This window comes from Maniola hyperantus, chromosome 14 (genome assembly GCF_902806685.2).
Source record: "Maniola hyperantus chromosome 14, iAphHyp1.2, whole genome shotgun sequence".
Taxonomy (NCBI): Eukaryota; Metazoa; Arthropoda; class Insecta; order Lepidoptera; family Nymphalidae; genus Maniola; species Maniola hyperantus.
Genome location: NC_048549.1, coordinates 8149218 through 8171928, shown reverse-complemented (window position 1 = coordinate 8171928; position 22711 = coordinate 8149218). Strand labels below are relative to the sequence as shown.

Below are 22711 nucleotides of genomic sequence, written 5' to 3'. Positions count from 1 at the left end.
GCGCTTATCGGACTGCTTCTCTGAACGCAAATCAAATTAGGGTTTGATAAGATGGTTGCTACGATATGGGCCCAGTTTACAGGCCCTATGTTTTACAGAAATGGAATAAGGATAAAGTGATAGGACCTTGCTGAATGTGATCCTTAGGTACCACTTAATTATGTAACTAGTCTTTTGTCCTAGTTTACAATTTAATAAAGGTTACCCGGTGTGTAACCATTATTAAATTATAATTTCTATATTCTAATGTGTAAAAAATCTGTTTGATTAATTTTTTTTTGATTCATTACTCATTACTCATCAATTGTATTTAAGTGTGCAATCTATCTTTATTTTATATATATAAAAGGAAAAGGTGACTGACTGACTGACTGACTGAATGACTGACTGACTGACTGATCTATCAACGCACAGCTCAAACTACTGGACGGATCGGGCTGAAATTTGGCATGCAGATAGCTATTATGACGTAGGCATCCGCTAAGAAAGGATTTTTGAAAATTCAACTCCTAAGGGGGTGAAATAGGGTTTTGAAATTTTGTAGTCCACGCGGACGAAGTCGCGAGCATAAGCTAGTTAAAAATAAAAGCTTAGGATCCTGATAAAAAATAAATATTAATTAAAAACATTAATAATTTTAAGTCGAAGAATATTTAAGTGAACTCTATACATATACAAAGATATCTACTTATCGGTTTTTCTACATGGCATATATACCTAATATTTTCCCAAATAATTATGTTCTGCAGGAAACCCAATATACCAATAGGTATCTACCTATATTATTATGAGTGTATGATAATAGATAGTGATGATGTAGTATAAGGATCAGAACCAATGCGATTCATGGCGGCTCGTTAATTTTGCTTAGCAAACAATTAAAATTCAAGAATCGAAATGACATAGAGAGCCTGTCTGTTGAGCGAACAATAGAACTATCCTCAGTTGAACTTGAGCAATTCATTGTTGTGTCTGTATATAGACCACCCTTGTCTAACTTTGATCTTTTTGAAAAGGTAATGGATGAAGTCTTATTCAAAATCTCAAAATCAAATAAAAAGCTGATTGTGTGCGGAGACTTTAATGTAAATATTTTGGAAAGTAGCCCTTTAAATGGCAAATTATTAAATCTTTTCAAATCCTACAACCTATCCAACATGTTTATGGAGCCTACAAGAATAACTGTAACTAGCGCCACATGTATAGACAATATTTTTACAAATATAAATCCAATTACTAAAACCATAATTAGCAAATTGGATTCGGATCATTGTGGACAGTTGATCCAGTTTGAAAATTTGAAGAAAAAAAATTCTAAACGTAGAATAACCTTTGTACCAGTAACGTCTGACCGAATTGAGAATATGAGACTAAGCCTTATAAAACACCTTCCATTTTTGTCAAATGGGTTTAGTCCTGATGAAATGTATAATACATTTTTTAATATATTCAATACTATATTTAACTCAATATTCACCAGTAAATCGGTCTTGACTACTGATGCAAAAGTTTTTAGTGAATGGGCAACAGTAGAACTACATAAAAGTAGACAAAAACTATATGAATTGTATGCGGAGCGACAATATGATACTGGTGACGAATTCAAGCAGTACGTTCAACTGTTTTCCAAAAAGTTTAAGAGAGATTGCATTGCAGCCAAGTCAAAATATATCCAGGCAAAAATTAAAAACAGCTCCAATGTAGTAAAAACTACCTGGAAAATAGTTAACGAAGAAACAGGAAGAGTGACACATAAAACTTGTAATTTTGAACTAAAATATCATGACAAGTTGATTACGTCAGACCCCGAGGTTGCAACCGTTTTCGAGACCTTCTTTACAGATATTCCTGTTTCTACTACAAAATCATTGAACTCTTCAGCAGCCGCCGCTCTCTCACTATTGGAGGATAACGTGCCTGAATGTAATAAAATGTTTGAATTCAGTCACGTTAGTTGCTCTGACGTTATCAAAGCTTTTAAATTAATTAATAATAAGAAAACAAATGATCTGTGGGGCATTTCCGTTAACGTTGTGAAATCATTAATTGATATTGTTGCACCCGAGTTAGCATTAATATTCAATAATTGTGTTGACTGTGGTGAGTTTCCAGACTTAATGAAACATAGTAAAATAATTCCATTATTTAAATCAGGTAGTACTAGTGACCCCACTAACTTCAGACCGATATCTGTACTACCCACTTTTAGTAAAATCTTTGAAAAAATAATTTTAACTCAACTGCTTAATTTTTTCAACATTAATGATTTATTTCACACCAAACAGTTTGGTTTTACACGGGGTCGCTCAACAACCGATGCTGGTGTTGAGTTAATACTAAATATATTTGAAGCCTGGGAGGAATCACGTGATGCGCTTGGCGTTTTATGTGATTTATCCAAGGCTTTCGACTGCGTTGATCATGAAACATTGGTCGCGAAATTGCACCATTATGGAATTAGGGGTGCAGCATTGGAATTGATGAGTTCTTACCTAAATGATAGAATACAAAGGGTAGACGTGAATGGAAAGCGATCTCCCGGATCCGTTGTAAAAATGGGGGTGCCACAAGGTTCCATCTTAGGACCTTTTCTGTTCCTTATTTACATCAATGACCTTCCTTACCTCGCTAAGGACAATTACGGGATAGTCTTGTTTGCTGATGATACATCACTTTTATTTAAAATCAATCGATACTTAACAACTTTTGATGAAGTAAACAATTCTCTCATCAAGTTAGTACAGTGGTTCGAAGCTAATAACCTGCTTCTCAACGGGAAAAAGACAAAGTGTATTAAATTCACTTTACCAAATGTTAAGCAGGTGAAAACCACTGTGCAACTTAATAATGAGGAATTAGATTTAGTGGATACCGCTATTTTTCTTGGAATAACGTTAGATGCAAAACTTCAATGGGGCTCTCATATAAATAACTTATCGAACAGACTTAGTTCTGCCGCATATGCGGTAAAAAAGATTCGCCAGTTGACAGACATAGAAACTGCGAGACTAGTATATTTTAGTTACTTTCACAGCATTATGTCATATGGTATATTATTATGGGGTAATGCTGCTGATATTAATTCTATTTTTGTGCTGCAGAAAAGGGCTGTTCGAGCCATATACAGTATGGGGCCACGAGAGTCGCTGAGAACTAAATTTAGGGAAGTTAAAATTATGACAGTGCATAATCAATATATTTTTGAAAATTTACTGTACGTACATAAAAACATAAATAAATTTAAAAAAAAAAGTGACTGTCATAATATAAATACTAGAAATAAAAATAAACTTGTAATTCCCGCCTCTAGGCTCAGTAAAGTTAGCAATTCATTTGCTCGTAATTCCATACGTTTCTATAATAAGCTTCCAGAAGACATATTGGAGATGTCTCTCAACAAGTTCAAAGTTTTCATAAAACGTAAACTAATTGAAAAATCCTATTACAATGTAAAGGATTATTTAAATGATAAGCAAGCTTGGGAATGAGTTGCTTAACGACTTTGTGATAGTTCTAATAAGTTTCAATAAATTTGTAAAGTGGTGATAATAAAAAGAATACCCGGCTGAGTTTGTTGTGGGCTCTTCTCAGACCTGGGCGCGTTTGGAACCCTCGTAGCTTTAGTTTTAAGTTTGCGTTATAATTATCACCACTATATTATCTTACAAATCTAACACTATACCAGACAATCAATAAGAGTAATTTATTACCTATTTTGAATAAATCATTTGACTTTGACTTTGACTTTGATAGACTCTCTTTGTCGAAGACAATAATAATTATATTATCTTAAACAAAGATAATTCCGGGAATTATACTGCCATCCTCATACCTCGCCAAAAAAGTGAACTAATTTTTCTAAATAGAATGCTACGTAGGACTTAACTTTTTACTTTTTGGTCCTAAATACCATTTTCTTTGAAACACAAGTTTTTCTAAATTCTAAATTTTTTGGAACAATATGAAATTAAATGATTTATTTTGCCAAATGTGAGTAAGAATATCTAATAAAATATTAACTACATTGATGGCGCTAACTCTTATAATATTTTTTACAGTTAGCTAATATTTTTTTTAGATAAGCAATAATATAACATAAATAAAACACAAATATTTGAAAGTAAACAAAACTTGTTTTATATTTTGGTAATTTTCTTTATATAGAGCTGTTTTTTGATTATTTTTGTTTATGAAATTAATTTAAAAAAAAACACTTTACAAGAGGTAAGCATACCTACACATTTGTAGGAGTACATTACTTACAAGTATCGATCAATTACGGTGAATTATAAACCCTTCTTAATGCTTATTGTTGATAATTAATTATTATAATTACCTACCATTGTTATGTGTGATAATAATATTTATGCAATTAAACTAATTACCTACCTATTAAGAACAGATTTCGTTCTGAATTTAATTTTTTAAATTTCAAACTAGTAGTTAGGTAACACAGGATAATTGGAACTCCATTTTACTAAGTAAAAAATCCTGCAAATTCTAAATCTTTTTGACCAATAGGTTGACGACATATTAGGTAATTATTAAAACTTTAGATATATTACAACATGGCTAAGATTTTATTATATATCTTAGGTTATCCTACGAACTTAATAAATACAAAAGTGTGTTTGTTAGTGGGTTTATCTTTCAATCACGCCACAACGGATCGATGTGATTTTTTGCACATACCTATGTATAGTTAAGGGTCTGGAGAGTAAGAGACTATAGCTTTTACTCCAAAATCAAAATGATTAAAGTGGATTTAAGTCTACGTTTTAGGATTCCGTACCCCAAAAGGAAAAAGGCACCCTTATAGGATCACTTCGTTGTCTGTTTGTCTGTTGTGTCTGTCAAGAAACCTATAGGTTACATTCCGTTTACCTAGAATCATGAAATTGAGCAGGTAGGTAGTTTTTATAGCACACGTAAGGGGGAAAATCCGAAAACCGTGAATTTGTGGTTACATCACAAAAAAAATTAAAATGTGTTCATCAACAAATATTAGTATTTCATCTTGCAAAGTACAAGATTAATATACCAAGTGACTTGTGAGTTATTATATGAAAGGGATTTACCTGTAAATTCTAAAACGGACTTTAAGTATTATTTTTATGAATACTTAATCGTTTTTAGTTTATCATGCAAAATGTCGAAAAACTGTAGTACGGAACCCTCGCCTCGGTGCGCGAGTCTGACTCGAGTTGGCTGGTTTTTTTTAATTTAAATCCACGCGGGCGAAGTCACGGGCACCATTACTTTATCATTTATTTTATTTTGGCACTAAACACTCATTAAGAATAATTACATTAATCTCCTATTCAGTAATAATTTTAGCCTTTATAATGATAAAATAATTAGTTATCACAATAAACAATAAAATAATTATTTAAAGACATAATATTTACAATTTAATTATTATTCAGTCAATCAATTAACTTAGATTAAAATTACTTAGTACAAATATATGAAAAATAATGATGTCTTCCGTCTGTCTGATGAACCAACGTATAGATAACGAACAGCGTTATCTATACGTTGGTTCATCGCTCATCCAATTGAGTTGAAACCACACGAGTAGATATATATCTTTACGCATGTGTTGATCTTTGTACAGTAATTATAGAGACTTGCAGAAAGTTTTTTGATATCCTTAGCTAGTTATAAATAAATTAAAATAATTTACACATTTAATTTACTAGGTATATTAAAATAAGTTTTTACACCGCAAAACGCTGCTTACTTTTCTTCTCCCATTAGTGATGCGGAGCGGAGTCGAGTATTCTTGATAACTACCTAAACTCAGCTATATCTTTAACATATCGTTAAATTGGTATACTGAAAACAAAACACGGAGAACACGTGCCACGTTTGGACGCGCCTGGGCTTGCCACGCGTCACGTGTCGTTATTTCAAAGTCAATAAAGCTTAGTTCGGGTTGTTATCAAGAAAGTCGCCGCACCTCAGCTCTCTCGGTATGCGTTGCGCCCAACTCTTCTTGGTTCTACCACACTCCACCGCATAAGGTTAGTAGTGGTAACTTCTTTATACTGTGTTCCTACAGCATAATAATACTCATATTTTTCTCTTCAAATACGTACTCACTTTACTTTCAAAAAATATTTTATACAGCTTTTCAATTGTTTTTTATAAAATTCAATATTTTCTATAAGTGATTGAGATCATATTTTGATGATGAGATTGTTGAATGTTATCTCTCTTTGTTATATTATCAAACATTTTTGCGGTAAAAGGCAGCAATTGTTTCACCAATCTTCAGGGCAATACTCGACCAACTGGGCTACAGTGCACGGTCTAAGACAGCACTCATCCACAATTTGACGCTTGTGTCGTTCCTTCGCATAAAACAGGGAGGCCCTTTTGGATCTCACTTTTGAAAGGCTCGAAGAAGGCAAGTCGCTCACTGGAATACCTCCAGTACAAATATGGAATAAAAAATTTGAAAGCGATCGACTGCACAGATCTTTGAAAACCGAATTTAAAGTCAACGAATCACCACTAATAATTCTTCCGTACAAAACCAACAAGCAAATTATCCAATGAACATTTTTACTTGTCACGAAACACATTTTTTTTATTTTAATTTGAGCTTTGTTCACAACAGCCGAGTGTAAAAGAAACTGGCGTTTCCGTCTAGTGCAAGTCCGTCGATGCCTCTGAATAAATAGAGGCGATAACCTTTGTCAATTATGTTAACTGAACGACATTAAGTTCAAAACAACACGTCGGGGGCCTCAGGATGTAAGGTAAATTACAAACGAAAACAACATTATTTTTTAATAGCTTTTGTTCGCGACTTCGTCTGCGTGACCTACATAGCGGAATCGGATCACATTACCCCCTGTATTAATATAATCTCAAAACTTCTTTAAATTATAGTTTGGTATAATTAAATATGACGAAAAGTACATGTGGGCTATAAAAGTGGAAATTTTACCTGATTCAATAATAAATTAGCAGTTGTTTAAATGCTGACATTTTTGGAAAGATGCATTCTTAAAAAATTCGGAGATGCATATTTTAGATAAACCAATTTTGCACCTTTACACCCGAATTTTAGTTTTAATTCTTGCTTTTATTCTATGCACCGTATGCACCGTGAATATATATAATGATAATTCTAATATATTTAAAATAATAGTAAATAATCTTGTGTATCATATCGTCATGATCAACCCATCGCCGGCTCACTACAGAGCATTAGCATTGGTAGACCTTGCACACCCTTTAGAACATTATGGAGAACTATCAGGCATGCAGGTTTCCTCCCGATATTTTTCTTCACCGTTAATCAACAGCGGTTCAACGGTGAATCTTGTATAGATGTTTATTAACGGTAGCTTCGGACAAAAAGTTTAACCTATTGTGCGGTACGCCTTACGACGACTCCACAAATGATTTGTTATTTATAGAATTAAGATAGTAAGTTGTTTTTAGAGTTTCATTTGTAGACTGCGGGAACGTTTGCTCACTGCGTGAAATGACGGCTTATCAATAAAATTATTGACCTCAAATTATGTAAATGATAGCGCAAGGCCAAATTCAAAACAATAGGAATGTTTTTTTACGTTGTTTTTGTGAACTTTTTCTGAATTTTATAAATATTTTGTCAAGAGTCAATCGTTTTTATAAAATAAAACTATGTTTATCTAATAAAACATGTCAAATAGGTACAAATAAAAAATAAATATATTATGACGAGTTATGACTGGTGCTAATTACCTACGTATAAGCATTACCTACTCACTTTTTTTAAGTCTGAGTGATGATCTTTATGTATATTAGTAATGTAGGTAGATACTATCTAGGTGCTAATATGTATTTGTTTTTAAACAATCTTACACTTGTAACATTATCAGCCAGTAGATACTTTATGTTTTCGTCGTAGCAAATAAAAATAACATAGTTTCCAAAATTAACTTAATGAGTTGGGGCCATTGACTTAGGTATATATTACTTCGTATGGACAGGGCTATTGAACAAACAAAATGGCACCGGCTCAGAGGTGCTTTAGCACCAATGCAACCTCAGTGACGTCTGGATTTCAAACGGGTCGTTCATTAGTATCTGAAAGGTGGCGCTGATTTATTTGGTTCCAAAACCGTGAAAAATTTTGTTCGCTTGACCATATCTTGTCATTTATATCGATGGTTGGGGCCGAAATTAACAACATTATTTATAATCAATCCTATCTGTAATCTGTCGTTATTATTATTATTATTAATTTCAGCCGGTACTTGACATAGGTACTTACGAGTAAGTAATAGGTATATTTTGTAGTGATTGCCTCTTGTTTGTAAGATGAATAATCGCATCGCTGCATAAGGAAGTTTCTCGTGGAAAATTTGTAGATAAATAACCTAAGTAGCTTTACTAAGTAGTCTATATATTATATAGAATTCAAAGTCCTGACTGACTGATTGACTGACTGACATAGATATGAACGCACAGTTCAAAAACCGCTGGTCCTAAAGACATGAAATTTGGAGGGTCTATTCTTTGTGAAGAGTAGGTACCTATCCACTAAGAAAGGATTTTTCGAAATTCCACCCCTAAGTGGGTTAAATGGGGGATGGAAGTTTGTATGAAAGTCGGTCAATTTTCAAGTTATTTGCATGAAAATTGGTATTTGGGTTTTCGATCACTAATGAAGGAACACGTGTTTCAGGATTTTTGGCAAATGCACCCATAAGGGTGGTCAAATAGGGGATGAAAGTTTGTATGGGTAAGTTTTAATTATTGATATTATAATTAACTTGAAATTTGGAAAGTAGGTTTTTTCTTGAGGTTAGGTGTCAGTTAAGAAACCACTATGAGAAAATCCCCCCCCTAAAGGGGTGAAATGGGGGTTGGAAGGTTATATGTGTTATTCGGTGCTGTTCAGAGTGCGCGTCCTGATGTTATAATGTTTGTTTCTGAAAAAAAATGTCATTTGTTTCCTGTAGGCCCCGCGGGCGAAGCGGCGGGCAGAAGCTAGTACCTACATACAAGTGTGAGCAAGTGGGAAAGGCCAAACGACAGAGGAGATATTTGATTGACACATGTTTACAATTACTGTAGTGATAATATAGTGTTTTTGGCACATGACCTTTAGTTAATCTCGTGTACAGTAAGATTGTTTTCTTCCACTTGTTCGTAATTTGCTACTTTACTAAGGAAAGGACCTGGAGAGTGACATATGCTACTTTTTATCCCGGAAAATCAAAGAACTCCCACAGGATTTTAAAAAACCTAAATCCACGCGGATGAAGTCGCGGGCATCAGCTAGTTTGTTATTAAAATGGCAATAGAAATACACACTCTGTGAAAATTTCAACTCTGTACCTATTACATTTCATGAGACTGACAGACAGAGACGGATGAAGAGTGAAGGCTTAGTAATAGGATCTCGTTGGCATCCTTCGGATACGGAAACCTAAAAAAAAATATTAAAACAAGAAACTAAAAGGAACTGAGTTCAAATTTTTAATTTACCTTTTAAATGTTTAATTGCTAACAACTATTATTATAAAATGCATAAAGAATATTTGCACAGCTACAGCATACTAAACGAAGTAAAAGTTCATAATTTATCCCAGAGCACTGGCGGTTATAAATATTCAGAAAACACATTAGTTTTTCATTCTCTGAATGTAAACACAGACTGCTCCGTAAAAGCGCTTACTTTGGAGTCTTGAATAAGCTTATTGTTTTAAATGCTATATGAAAAGTGGGAAAAATATATCGAGGTGTACGATAAATTATTTTCAGTTAGATAATATTATGTAAGTACATATGTGATTTTTAAGTAAACGTAATTCTAAATAGATAGGTAGGGAATAATATAAGCACGTAGGAAAACGTGTAAACGACCTTCTATCTATTTAATTCTAAGATAAGGCTGAAATGTTTACTAAATTATAATAACCTCACTAATTGGATAATTTGGGACAGGTAGCTAGTACTTACAGTGTTATTTAAAAATAATTTACTAACCTACTAATTTTAGTGAAAATATTCATACCAAAAGTGCCACGGGCCAATTAGGTAGGTACCTAGGTAACAAAAATATTTTTAGTTCAATAAGTCAATCACACTGTTTACGATATTTAATTTGGATTCAAATAATAAGTATTTCATCTCTCCCACATTTATTATTTTTCCTAAAATGTTGTTGTTTGACCGACATCCATGACACAATTTATGATAAATAACAATTTATCTATTACGCGACCCAGTTTCTAATTAAAATTAGAGTACAAAGAGTTGTGGCGCCTGAACAGCCATGAGTCATTGCATGTCAGGCACTGGATATTAATTAAATACAAGTACGCTGGAAGAGGAATGCCATACAAAATAACAGTTCTTTTTTGTGCCGATTCGTAGCGCGCCACAGAGCGTAATTACCGAGAATTAAAACTTTGTGTCACATGTTTTTTTTGCGATAGAGATAGCGAGCAAACGAGCAGGTGGGTCACCTGATGTTAAGTGATTACCGCCGCACATGAACATTTGAAGCACCAGAGGAACTGCCGATGCGTTGCCGGCTTTTAGGAATATGTTGGTCCGCCCCTTGAATAACCCCACGTTGTATTCTAGTGGGAACACCGCCGAAGGGAGTTTATTACACAGCTTGCATGTGCGTGGAAAGAAGGATCTGGTACAACGGACGGTCGAAGTGCACTGCAGGTGGTGAGGGTGAAATTACTTACGGCGGCGCGCGGTGTCTTCGTGTTGACAGATATCTCAAGACTAACATTTAGATACGAGTACGCTCATATGACACTCACTGCTGCTAATAATGCAAAGATGGCGAAAATAATGTTGTTTCAAAAAAAAATAGATTGTTAATGGCAGCAGGTCCAGCGCACTTGTATTAGTAGAGATCAGTAATTTTAAGTGAATGTGCACCCTAGTGCGAGTTTCCACATCTCAAAAACTTTGATGATTTGCGTAGGATTCCGCTCTTTAGGTAACAAACGGTCAGCATTTTGCGTGGTATTTTTTTAATATTTTGATTGTCACATACACAACCCAAAACCAAAGGTATTTTAAAATTTAAACTTTTTAGATGTACTTAGGTAGGTAGATACTCATTGAAAGTTCTAATGGTAGTGGCTGTAGGGGCTAAGTTTGCTAAGCTAAAGTTAAAATTATTTTATTTTATACTTTACTTAGGTAGGAACGCTAGAACAGCAAAATAAAAGATATCAGTGCTGTATAATTATTATGTTCTAATTTAATGTTAAAACTAAAATTCGCATATAATATTCTTCTGCGCTGTAATGTGAACTCTGATTTAACCAAAACACCCAACAGAACACACTGGTATCACCATTACAGCTGTGAATTATTGTATGTCATAAGCTCTGATGTACAGTTGCAATATATTCGCCGTGACATCCTTCGTGCTAGTATACAAACATATTATTATAACAGGGAATAAGAGCAAAAGCACACGTAAACATAGGCGATCGGAGATTTGATCACTTTTCAGAAAGTTAAAGTTGCGATTGAACTCTCTGCATTAGGTATCATTTTAATCGCTTCTTGCAGTAAGATTCTTGCGGTCTGATGGGAGGTTTTGGCCGTGGCTAGTTATACCACCCTACCGGCAAAGCCGTGCCGCCAAGCGATTTAGCGTTCCGGTACGACGCCGTGTAGAAACCAAAGGGGCATAGGTTTAATAAAAACTGCCGTACCCCTTCGAGGTTAGCCCGCTTCCATCTTAGACTGCATCATCACTTACCACCTTGTCGTTGGTGAGATTGCAGTCAAAGGCTAAGTATCTGAATAAATAAATAAAACTAGATGCAGCAAGCGAACGAATATCGCAGGAATTTAGTGAGGCTTTGACTTATATCATTTTTTTAAATGATTTCTTCTTTCTTTATAGCTCAATGTTGAACGACACTTCTCTGCTAGCTTTTCACGGCTCAACCGTTCAACCGATTTTGACGAAAAAACCTCCAAATTACGATCTAGTATCGATGCAATAGCATAAAACGCGTGATTTTTATATTGCTTTCGATCATAGTTTCAAAATTATTATCAAAACGCGAAGTAGCATCAATGTAAATCGTGGATTGCCGATGCTAAAAGTATAGTGTGTGTTTTGACCTTTATTTATACTCACTGATATGAGAAATTGCAAGAGATTTGCAACATGTCCGTCGCTGTATGAAGGTGTATCTTCACGTTCTTCGTCCAAGCAGTCTATCGACTCTGTTCGGTTTTTTTAACACTAGATGCCCGCGACGTCGTCCGCGTGGATTTAGGTTTATTGAAAATCCCGTGGGAACTCTTTGATTTTCCGGGATAAAAAAAGCCTATGGCCCCGGAGTGTAAGCTAACTCCGTACCAAATTTCATCAAAATCGGCTAAGCTGTTGGGCCGCGAAAAGCTAGCAGACAGACACACATTCGCATTTATAATATTAGTATAGAGTATAGAGTATAGGTAATGCACTAACAAGTATTACAATTTACATAATCCACGCGAATCAAGATGCTGTTATTACAGTTAATATAGTTTCTAGGGCCAGCTATGAAGTCAACACGCCAAGCATGCACGTTCTGATTTCAACTGGTTTTGCTCATTCTAATAGTTTCATTAACACTAACAAAACAAATACGCGGTCCCCGACTCCCTCTGGGTAAAAATAAAACGCTGCCAACTCATAATCCTTCGTAATAACGGCCGGATTAAAACTTGGATGCCCGAAGCTGCAAAACATTGAAGGCGAGCGAAGTTTCAATTAATAAGAACCCAAAAGTTATACAGCCAAGGTTTTATTGGTCACACAGAATTTCGGATATTTGGCCACCGCTAAACATAAAACAACTGCGAAAAACAAAAATCTGGTCCAGGTTCGATCCGCCACAAAAATGGTCTAATGGTCGGTTCACATTATTCCAGTAGCATTCCAGTCCAGCATTCCAGTCCAGTGCTGGAATGCTACTGGAACAATGTGAACCTGCACTGGAATGTACCCATTCCAGTGATCAATCCAGTCCAGTGACTGGAATGACGGTCTATTTTTCATTCCAGCTCGCCCATTCCAGCGCCACTGGAATAGTGTGAACGGCCAATCCAGTGCTTGATTACACGTTTTACAGTGAACACGCATTGTTGTTTTTTGTGGAGTTCTATAGCTAATTCCTAACAATGAAATTAACTGAAAACCAAACTCTTCTGTTTGTTTCTTTGTATAGAGAACATGTGTGTCTGTGGGATATCACTTCAGAATTTTATAAACACAAAGGCATGCGCCAATCCGCCCTGCAAAAAATTTGTGAGGGTATGCAAATAGAAGGTTTTACTGTAGAAGATGTAAAAAATAAAATAAAAAGTATGCGATCTACATACTACCTTGAACTGGACAAGATTAAAAAATCCTCCACTTCTGGTGCTAGTGGTGATGTTTACCAGCCGAAGATAAAATGGTTCGCCGAGTTCAATTCATTTATAAGAAATGCAATGGTGAAAAGAAAAGTACAGGTTTGTTTGTTAAGAAATTAAATTATTCAGAATTTATTAATGAAATTATATAATTCTAAGATTATTTAGAATGAATGATAAATTGAAATGAATTTTCGTCTACAACCAGTGACTATAAAATTTACAGTTACCTACTTTTTAAAAAATCATATTATTTTGCCACGGTACTTTCCCTTCGTTCACAAAATAATTAGTATACTGTGTTCTTTTCTCTCTTGCACTTAACGATGAATGGTTACTGCCTTGCTGTGTGATACTGTTTAAACCGCGTACGTCAGTTCTCCACATACCTTCAATCAAACTGTGGGTATCAATATCATCGCGGTCAACAGAACAAGTAGTTAGATAAGCGCTCGACTTTTTTCGTAACCAGTTGTGTAGAGAACAAGCTGCAAATACAATGTGATCCACAGTATCTATCTTTGTCGAAATAGCCTTTTCGAAAACTCGAAATCGGTTTGCTAATATTCCAAAAGCATTTTCGACAATGCGTCTGGCACGTGATAATCTGTAATTAAATATTTTTTCTTCAAAACTTAAATTGGGCCCAGGATATGGTTTCATCATGTATGTTTTTAATGGAAAGGCAGCATCAGCTACAATTACCCCTCCTTCTGGTATAAAGCCGCTAGTTTCCAATTGATTATAGATAGAACAGTTTTTGAAAATACCACCATCAGATGCACTTCCATTTGCTCCTACGTTGATATAGGTAAAGCAATAATCGTGGTCTACAAGTGCCATTAAAACAATGCTATTATCTTTTTTATAATTAAAATTCACACTTCCATACTCCTTGGAGCCCGTAATTTTAATATGTTTTCCATCAATCGCTCCGTAGCAAAGGGGAAAGTTCCACTTATTCCGAAATCCTTTCTCGATTTGTCCCCATTCGAGTGGCGTACTTGGTACCTGTAATAAAATAATAATTTTATTTTCAGGAAAATACAGAATCTCAATCTAGAGTGCGGGCTGATGACGATCCCTCCGCTTTTGCACCAGAAACTCCTACACCAGAAACTCCTACACCGGAAACTCCTACACCGGAAACTTCTGCACCGGAACCACGAAAGAAGAAGTCTAGATTAACAGAGTTATCTGCAATTGTCAAAAACATGAAGGAGATCAAAAATGACTTCTCCAACTCAGAAAGAGAGGAAGATGAATTTGATATCTTTGGAAAATACATTGCAACGCAATTAAGAAAACTTTCCACAGAACAGGCTATCCTAGGCCAAGAAGAAATACAAAAAGTGGTAACAAAATGTAGACTGAACGATTTGAGATTTAGTAATACGAGTTATTCTCACATACTACAAGCGCCTGGTCCAAGTTCTAATACATTTTCAATGAGTCCAGCATCTACTACAGACACCCAAGCCACTGATGATTCACTTAATTTATTGTGTGAAGATACAGAATACGCCAATATTATTATGAATGCTTTCAATCAAGCTTAAATGTGAAATAGTGTTAAGTATGAGGAAATTATAATAAAGAAAATTAGTTACCTTGATGTGATCTTTTAATGCCCTTTTTATTTCTTGACAAACTTCTGATATGATTTGCGATATAGATGATTTTGGCAACCGAAACAGATGACTGAGGCTTCTGTAACTATTTCCAGTAGATAAAAAGGATAGAGTGACTTCTAGTTTTAATTTTGCAGGTATGGCATCTCTTAATAATGTATCGTTACGTTGAATATTGTTTGAAATTAATGATAACAACTCCTCAAAATTTTCTGCTGTCATTCTCATTGCCAATCTATATTCATAGGCATCTTCTGATTTCAGCTGTTGCAAAAGCATTGTTGAGCCTCCTTTTACATTTCTTTCGCTTATCCAGTTTCTCACCCAAATCCGCTTTTTTCTTTTTAGTTCTTCTTCAACTACATCAGTTACTTCTTCTAACAGTAATAATTGAACAGTTTTAAAACAATTTCTAAACTCCTTTCTTGAAAGCATTGTCACTATAGTGTTACCGATCTAACAGCTTTTGAATGACTGGAATAATGTGGACGATATAATCCAGTCCAGCACTGGACTGGATTAACTCGCTGGATTACTGGACTGGAATAATGTGAACTGACCATAAAACTGACAACATTTCCTTATTTTTTTAGATAAGTAAAAAATGCAATAAGTTCTAAACAATGATACCATGAAATGGTAAAATTTTTTTTTGCTCCTTTTTTATGTATGATCTAATTGAATTTCTAATTCAATGTTTGTTTTTGGTTTGTCTAATACTGATTGCCACCAGGTACGTAGGTCGTAGGTACTGCAGCAATGTCTTGGCCGTGATGTTTTTCGCCTCCTCCAGGTGCAATTTGTTTCTCTAGGTGAGGACTATGTTTATACATTACCGCATGGCAGCAACAAATGATGTGTAAAGTCGTTCTACTTCTAGGCAGAGCCAACACACATCCGTGTCTTGGAGCTTGAAGTTGAACTTATTAGGGTTCCGTACCTCAAAAGGAAAAACGGAACCCTTATAGGATCACTTTGTTGTTTGTCTGTCTGTCTGTCTGTCTGTCTGTCTGTCCGTCTGTCTGTCTGTCTGTCGGTCTGTCATGAAACCTACAGGGTACTTTCCGTTGACCTAGAATCATAAAATTTGGTAGGTAGGTAGGTCTTATAGCAGACATTCGGGGAAAAATCTGGAAACCGTGAATTTGTGGTTACATCACACAAAAAAAATTGTGGACATAAACTAATAATTAGTATTTTCAATTTTCGAAGTAAGATAACTATATCAAGTGGGGTATCATATGAAAGGTCTTCATTTGTACATTCAAAAATAGATTTTTATTTATTTTTAGGCATCATAGTTTTTGAATTATCGTGCAAAATGTCGAAAAGACACGACTGTAGTACGGAACCCTCGTTGCACGAGCCTGACTCGTACTTGGCCGGTTTTTGTGTCTATTAAATAATAAATATAATAAATAAATAATATACTTACTATACTATAATATACTACAATAGAGAAAGACTCTTACTCCTTCTCAGTTCAGTGCCTGTTTTACAATATTAATTATTTTTAGATGACACTTATTATTCACGCATTAAATATCATAATATCTGCTTCATCCATCCGTTTGTAACTTAAAACCCCCAGAACGGATTGTATTGAGGTTTTTATTGTAGTCTGGAATGCTTCCGCGAAAGGTTTACGTGGATTACTCTTCTTCTTTTTGTCGATCCATCTTTTCGGTTTGTTGCATTCATGTTGCGTACCTACTTTGTTAATTTCAGTTTTCTATATCTACATAGTACTTGCCTAATTTAATAAAATTTCTTTTCAAAAAGAAGAAATTTAAATGCCACTGATTTGGTTCTTCTTTTTTAAAAGATTTATTTTTTGTTTTTAATGCCTTTTAAGTCCATATCAGTTTACCGTCGAACATAGACTTCCTCCCTTTTTTGAAGTCGGTTACAATGAGTATGATTCTTCTAAAGGTGATCTCGTACAGCACGCCGACATACCAAAGACGCAAAACACTCGAGACTGGCATGCAATTTTTTTTCCTACTGAAATTACACTGAAATTACTACTGATTAATAGCTTCATCTTATGTGACAGAAGCTGGTTAAACTTTTTCACAAACATCTCAATGGCAATGCAGCCAGTATTCTTGGCATCATTCCACGCGGGCAAGATTTATACAGTAACCAGATAAGGCTAACTTTAAGTTATATTCTAACATTTTCAAGTAGGTAATATTTATTAATAGAGTTATTAATTATTTCGTCAAAAAGGCGTCTGCTAATAACTCATATAAACATTTCACATTTCGAAAAGTAGGCGATAGCTGAAAGCGGTATTACAAAACCTACACATTAAGTTTCCAACATGGCCGAAAGTTTCGACTTGGCGCTTTGTTTTCTTACAAAGCAATTTCACCAAACTTCGAGCCAACTTGAGGACAGCGGTTTTCTGATTTAAAACTTGGCGAGTGACAGAAATTCTGTATTACGTTTAATTATTATTTATTCACTCATTTCTGTTCTTAATTCAGCCAATTAGAAATGTTTGAAAATAATTGGCTGAATATTTTTTATGTATATGCACGTTTGCGACTCAATAAAAACCTAACTAATGTATGCAAATGTAAGAAATAGGTAGATGCCTATACTCTTACTTTACTTTATCTTTTCCTCCAGCTTCTTAATCATTTTGCATCCATCGAAGAAAAGGATTTAAAAAGTAGCATCTATTTACATTTATTTTATGTACCTATTTATCAGATAATGCCCGCGACTTCATCTGTATAGAAATATTATTAGAGTTGAAGTAATCTTATTAAATGCACTAGAATAGAATCCCTAGAAACCTAAAAGAGTATCATAAAACATCCACACTTTACACTGAAAATTGATTCAATTTCTCTTCCAATAGAAAATATTTATCTTCTTGCACTCGACAGGCGCTGTTATCGGAAAAACACAGTGGGTATACCAGTAGGTATTGCACAAAATTATATAAATTGCTTAGGTACTTTTAGCACCTGAGTTTTACAACACAAGAGGATTCTTTAATTATTATTTTGTCGCCTTAATCTTCTAGTATGACTGATTGATAAATCAACTAGGTAGGCACAGCTTAAGTCTAAAAAAATTTGGTTTAGCTAATCAGAGTGTGCTAACACAATCACAATTTCAAGAAGGGATTTTCATCCAGTCTAAGCTTGAGCAAAGTACATACTTACATCATAATATTATAGTAAACAACTACAATCAACGAAAAAAAACCGGCCAAGTGCGAGTCAGACTCGCGCACCGAGGGTTCCGTACTACAGTCCTATTTTGTCGTCATATAAATAAATAATCTGTTTTAGAATGTACAAGTGAAACCCTTTCACATGATACCTCACTTGGTACAGTAATTTTACTTTGAAAGTTGAAAATACCAATATTTGTTGAATATATTTTATTTTTTTTCTTGTGATGTAACCACAAATTCACGGTTTTCGGATTTTTTCCTTTACTTGTGCTATAAGACCTACCTACCTAAGAAGTACCCTATAGGTTTTCCTAATAGACACGACAGACAGATAGACAACGAAGTGATCCTATAAGGGTTCCTTTTTCCTGTTGAGGTACGGAATCCTAAAAATGTGCGTGAATACGGAAAAAATTACCAGGCCTGCAAACACGCAAACCTTTTTTTACTTGCAATTTCAGTTTGTAATAAAATTATAATCCAAATCTAAATTTAATATTTAAGTAAATCTTTTGTTTATACCTACCTATATATTATCTATAATTATGGTATGTACTATTAGTTGCTTGATTCGTCAAACAATTTAATTACTTTTTAATAAAATTATATTGCTGTACCTATAATTTTTTTAAGTAAATTAACACAACTTGTGTGACCTATTTAGCGAATATGACAAACCTTTCCATGCCATTTTACTTAAATAGGCAGGCTTATCTAAATGTTATTGTGTACATTAACTGACACGCGATTTAAAGTAAATTGTACCTAGTGTTTAGTCTAAACAACTACTAATACCCTTATTCACATTGCCACGCGAAACGTGGCGTCGATATCGATATCGGTGTGATATTTACACGTTCCAATGTCAAATACAGCTTAGTAGCAGTCGCAGTGATTGGCAAAGGGTTATCGACTAAAGTGGCACTCGTGCAACTAATATTTTTACTCTTTATCCGTATAGGGCAAAAGTAACAACTAAATCAATAGGATTGCGATAAAGTCATTTATGTACAAAACTGAAACAATGTTACATTTCTATGAGTGTATACCTAGGTAGGTACTTAGAAATTAGTAATAGAGAAAGAGAGCCAGCGCGTTCTAGACCTTCGTTATTTTATAAAAGCTAAAAGTATCTCTGCATATTGTCCTCAACACTGGGAGGAACGTTTGTTTGGATCATGGTGGCTTTGGGAGATAACAGGTACTAAAGGTGTAAAAGATTTTTTTACACCTTAATAAAGTACAAATAAAGTACAATTTTTTTTTTATGTTTTCTTCGGAGTAGTATAAGAAAACACGTCATACATTGCACGACACTAGTATGCAATCCGAGTATGGGGTTGCAACCCCCTGCCAGACACCTTTAAAGTTTAATAAATTATTAACGTTTACGCAACAGTTACGCAAGCCTCAGTATAAATATTAGTTATCAAAACGTGTCTACAAAACTACATCGAGTTTGATTGGTTAATATTCAAATTAGAAACAAACTACGTTCGTATGGGGCGAGCGCCGGAGCGACCACCGTTAATATACTCGAATCTTGTAAAGAAGGATAGAAAAATGTGATATCGTGGGAATGCTGCAGAGTAAAAACGAAAATATACAACATGATGTATGCCACTTAAGCACACATTAGCACAGTGTCCGCTTGAGTATGATAAATGTGCGTACGCCATTGCTATGACATAATTTCTCTTGCAAGGCAGACCACTTATGTGAGATGTATGGACGCTTAAGGGCATGCCCACGGACTTTTCGCTGTGAGAGTTAGGAGCTCAAACAGTCTAAGGACATAAAGTCTGCGCAAAGCGTCACTCAAGGAACCACAAGCTTAATCTAAATGTACCTATTATATAAAAGGCGAGAAGCTGGCTGACTGATCTATTAACGCACAGCTCAAACCACTTGACGGATCGGGCTGATATTTGGCATGCAGATAACTATTATGACGTAGAGCATCCACTAAGAGAAGATTTTTGAAAATTCAACCCCGAAGGGGTGAAATAGGGGTTTGAAATTTATGTAGTCCACGCGGACGAAGTCGCGGGAATAATCAACTGAAACAGACAAATATATAGTACAACATGCAGCATACGATATGTAAAGCCCGCCCTCCCACTCCTAAGCTTGTGGTTCCTTGTGTGGCATGGACTTCCTCAAAGTAACGCAAATCGTCACTGTTGCAGAGGTGGGACGGTTTATCTTGTCGTGCTAGTATATGCAGCTCCATATAATGTGAGTAAAGCGAACTTTTTGTCCGATGTGGTATGGAGCAACCCTCCAACTCCCATGGCCCCACCAACCTTCTCAGATATATAGGCCGAATCGCGAGAGCGCGCCCGTTCAGTACTTGCTCTTTGCATTTTCTCGGGGCGTCTTCTTGACTACCTACAAAATACCTCCTGCTGCTACTGCTCTTCTGTGTTTCCAGTCGGCCGGTATAGGGCAGAAATAAAGTTGGTATCTCACGGTACCGTCGCATTTCGCGCATCTCTATTTCGTGGGCGACTCCATACTCGCCTATACAGTTTTCACGCGCCGCGCGCCCCGTAGGCATTGCCGCTTGCTACATCGTTGAAACTTGAGGGTGGGTGATAAAAGCGAATAATTATGTAAAGAATATTTTATCATTTTTGGCCAAAATATCTAATAGATCTTTATATAAGTGCAATAAGATTAAGGCGGAACGAAACCTAATATAAATTGCGTAACCTTTACAGAGCGACCACGTTATTTAAATAAGGTTTTAAAAAAAAACCAAACTGGGGACTGACTAGATTTCTTGAAAATAATTTAGACAGTTCCATACAAAGCAAAAGCAAGCCCCTCGACGTTGCGTCCTTACGCACGCACGATAGAACCTTTGCATTATTATAGAATCAATAAGGACCTATTTAGAATAATAATCTCATACTCAATTAAATTAAAAACATAAAATCTTAATCTGCTGCATGTCTGAAGCATACCTACTTAATATTAAAGCTGAAGTACCTTTACTGACGTAAATAGTACACGACAGGTCGAGACGGCAATCGGGACAGGAACACCGCACACTTGCGCAGCCCCCGCGCTAACGCGCGCGTCTGACGTGTGGGTGTGCTGGGCGTACCCCTACCTCATACCACGATTGCCATCTCAACCTGTCGCGGACTATACATAGATAAATACTTTTTCTGTTGGTAGGTACCTATATGTGTCGCTATACCTACTCATGTGTAAGGGCAGCGGATATAATCCTTTTATCATTTAGTTTCCGATAATAGATGTTAAATTATGATAAATAACAAATAAAACATTATTTAATAATTAAATAGATGATATTTTCGATCTGTAATTTTTATGTTCTACAATAAGTTTGGTATTTTTGTTTATTGTATTTTCAGTTTACAATTGCATTATATAATCTTTGGTTATGACAAATAACTTACAAAACTGTTGAAACAGTATACTTAACTTTATGTAAATATTTATTACAAAAATTTGTTTCCAAGTGGCCGACAGAATAAGCTTCTTCCATTTCTAACTTTGTAATTTTAGAATCAAAGTTTAGTGAAGTGAAGGAGGGAAAGTATCAAAGATTTACAACATCATGAAGTTTTAAATGTCCTCGTAATATTCAAAATTACACTTTGCTCGGCAATTACTTATTATCTTGTTCGCCCTAGGATGTGGCATGGGACGCGGCCAGTCACAATGACGGTACTATTTCGTACCAAGGTCTTCGATTTAGTCTAAATATATATTTTTACTTAGATAGTTCTAATAAGTTTAACCCGCGTTTAAGTGATTTTGTAAATTAGTGATAATAAAAAGAATACACGGCTGAGTTTGCTATTGGCTTCTCGGACCTGGGCGCGTTTAGAACCCTCGAAGCTTTAGTTTTAAGCTTACGCAATTAATTATCACCACTGTATCATCTATCAACTGACTATCAAAAAGAGTACCAATTTTGAATAGAATGATTAGAATTTTGAAATTTACAAAAAAGGGTTTAGTGTTTCGTACCTGAAGGAGCCAACGGGACCCTATCTATTTGGCTAAGCCTCCGCTGTCCGTCCGTCCGTCAGCGGGCTATCTCTCTACCTAGGTACCGTAATAGGTAGAGAGTTGAAATTTTCACAGAATTTGTAATGATAAGAATTCCAAAATGATCGTCTTGTAAATTTAAGAAAATTAAAAATTGTCATTTCTGATAAGATGGTATGCAACCCAAGTCCAACTCGCAAAGTATTTCCTATCTGTTTTCAAGGTTTTCGATATTATAGTGATTAGCTCTTTAGTAGTATCAGATACTCAAAGTGGTTATCGTAATCAGCTGATTATTTAATAGATTGTGATATGAATATCTTGTGACGTAAAGACGCTGCGGGTTTTTAATCGATTTTATAATACTTTGAAGTTTAAAAACATTCAGATTGCTATGAATTTCGTGCAAAGAACTATTTTATCGCCCCTTTATACAAACAAAGAATAAAGTGTG

General features: G+C 35.1%; 3 long non-coding RNA genes across 4 annotated transcripts in view; 1 reads left to right on the top strand and 2 right to left on the bottom strand.

Annotated features, from left to right (window-relative positions):
• Positions 1 to 828: 828 nt before the first annotated feature.
• Positions 829 to 22711, bottom strand: part of LOC138403267 (uncharacterized) — a 163080-nt gene continuing 141197 nt past the window's right edge. Inside the window, exon 2 of the long non-coding RNA XR_011237572.1 lies at positions 829 to 3744. This is a non-coding gene — a long non-coding RNA (uncharacterized lncRNA). The remainder of the gene's footprint in view (positions 3745 to 22711) is intronic.
• Positions 13151 to 15151, bottom strand: LOC117988175 (uncharacterized). Of its 2 annotated transcripts, XR_011237514.1 has the most exons (3): positions 15012 to 15151; positions 13636 to 14412; positions 13151 to 13281 (listed from the first exon to the last, which is right to left on the bottom strand). It is a non-coding gene; the product is annotated as an uncharacterized lncRNA (long non-coding RNA). The 2 variants fall into 2 exon arrangements; XR_011237513.1 differs by lacking the exon at positions 13151 to 13281 and having other exon boundaries at positions 13502 to 14412.
• On the top strand, positions 13281 to 15604 carry LOC117988179 (uncharacterized). Its single transcript, XR_011237515.1, has 2 exons — positions 13281 to 13500; positions 14442 to 15604. It is a non-coding gene; the product is annotated as an uncharacterized lncRNA (long non-coding RNA).